Source organism: Triticum dicoccoides, chromosome 5A (assembly GCF_002162155.2).
Source record: "Triticum dicoccoides isolate Atlit2015 ecotype Zavitan chromosome 5A, WEW_v2.0, whole genome shotgun sequence".
NCBI classification, from domain to species: domain Eukaryota; kingdom Viridiplantae; phylum Streptophyta; class Magnoliopsida; order Poales; family Poaceae; genus Triticum; species Triticum dicoccoides.
The window spans coordinates 399,299,111-399,301,619 of record NC_041388.1 but is presented as its reverse complement, the minus strand read 5'-3'; positions in this window follow the sequence as shown (position 1 = coordinate 399,301,619).

Below are 2,509 nucleotides of genomic sequence, written 5' to 3'. Positions count from 1 at the left end.
ACTCTCGTAAGTGAACATGTAGGGATTGACAACCCCTTATTGCGTTGGTTGCGAGGATTTATTTGTTTTGTGTAGGTACGAGGGACTCGCGCGTAGCCTCCTACTGGATTGATACCTTGGTTCTAAAAAACCGAGGGAAATACTTATGCTACTTTGCTGCACCACCCTTTCCTCTTCAAGGGAAAACCAACACAAGTGCTCAAGAGGTAGCAAATACCTAGTTCAATCTCGTTACTGGCAAGTCTCTTTACTCGTTCCGTAATGCAACATCCCACAACTAACTCATTAGTCACATTGCTTGCAAGGCTTATAGTGATGTGCATTACTGAGAGGGCCCAGAGATACCCCTCTGATACATGGAGTGACAAATCCTAATCTTGATCTATGCCAACTCAACAAACACCATTGGAGACACCTGTAGAGCATCTTTATAGTCACCCAGTTACATTGTGACGTTTGATAGCACACTAAGTGTTCCTCCGGTATTCGGGAGTTGCATAATCTCATAGTCATAGGAACATGTATAAGTCATGAAGAAATCAATAGCAATAAACTAAACGATCATAGTGCTAAGGTAACGGATGGGTCAAGTCAATCACATCATTCTCTAATGATGTGATCCCGTACATCAAATGACAACTCATGTCTATGGTTAGGAAACTTAACCATCTTTGATTAATGAGCTAGTCAAGTAGAGGCATACTAGTGACACTCTGTTTGTCTATGTATTCACACATGTACTAAGTTTCGGATTAATACAATTATAGCATGAATAATAAACATTTATAATGATATAAGGAAATATAAATATCAACTTTATTATTGCCTCTAGGGCATATTTCCTTCAAATACTACATCATCCCTTCCACTTGAGGGGCCCAACAACTACTGTAGAAGTATCTTGCACATATACAATTGACAATTGTATTAGTTGTGTTGGGGACACAGGATACTATATGTATCTTGATAGCTGGGTTGTCTGAGAGGGACTTGTCGGTGTCAAAACCGGCGGATCTCGGGTAGGGGATCCCGAACTGTGCGTCTAGGCGGATGGTAACAGGAGGCAGGGGACACGAAGTTTTACCCAGGTTCGGGCCCTCTTGATGGAGGTAAAACCCTACGTCCTGCTTGATTAATATTGATGATATGGGTAGTACAAGAGTGGATCTACCACAAGATCAGAGAGGCTAAACCCTAGAAGCTAGCCTATGGTATGATTGTGTGTTGTCCTACGGACTAAAACCCTCCGGTTTATATAGACACCGGAGAGGGCTAGGGTTACACAAGGTCGGTTACAAAGGAGGAGATATACATATCCGTATTGCCTAGCTTGCCTTCCATGCCAAGTAGAGTCCCATCCGGACACGAGACGAAGTCTTCAATCTTGTATCTTCATAGTCTAACAGTCCGGCCAAAGAATATAGTCCAGCTGTCCGGAGACCCCCTAATCCAGGAATTCCTCAGTAGCCCCTGAACCAGGCTTCAATGACGATGAGTCCGGCGCGCAGTATTGTCTTCGGCATTGCAAGGTGGGTTCCTCCTCCGAATACATTACGAAAGAATTTGAATACAAGGATAGTGTCCGACCCTGCAAAATAAGTTTCCACATACTACCGTAGAGAGAATAATATTTCCACAAATCTAATCTGCTGACACATTTTGGCAACACGACATTATGCCATGGCCCGGTAATTATTCCAACCCTTTCCTTTAACTAGCCCCGCACATAACGCGAGGCAGTTTTTTGACACGCCTTGTCAAAGCAGAGATCGTGTTCCCCTTATTACGTGATTCTCATCAATACGGGCGTGGGTAACCCAACTGCGCCATCGGTTACGGCGCTTGGAGGATAGGCTAGTGGGGACACATAGTTTTGTCCGCCCATATAAAGGGATAAGGATTCACCTCTTCATCCACGCCTTCTTCCTCCTTTGCTCATCCACTTTCGCACACTCGAGCTCCAGTGCCCAAGTCCGCATTTCCCACCTCAACCTTCTCCAACCATGTCCGGAGTGGGAGGCAGGTGGATGGTCTCCTCCGTCACGGAGGGACACATCAAGAAGCTGAGGAGAGCCGGATACCTGCCCGACGACATCGCGCACCGGCTCCCAGATGAGGGGCAGCTCATCCCACCCCCAGGCCCCATGAGAGGGTAGTGTTCCTTACCCACTTCCTCCCCGGACTGGGATTCCCTCTCCACCCATTCGTTCGGGGGCTCATGTTATACTACGGCCTGGATTTCCACGATCTGGCCCCGAACTTCGTCCTCAATATTTCAGCGTTTATCGTCGTTTGCGAGGCCTTCCTCCGCATCAAGCCCCACTTTGGCTTATGGTTGAAGACCTTCAACGTCAAGCCGAAGGTAGTGAGCGGCCGCCAGGTGGAGTGCGAAGGCACCATGGTGGGCAAGATGCCCAACGTCACATGGCTCGAGGGTTCCTTCGTGGAGACCATAAAGGGGTGGCAATCGGGGTGGTTCTACATCACCGAGCCGCGTGACCTTAAATGG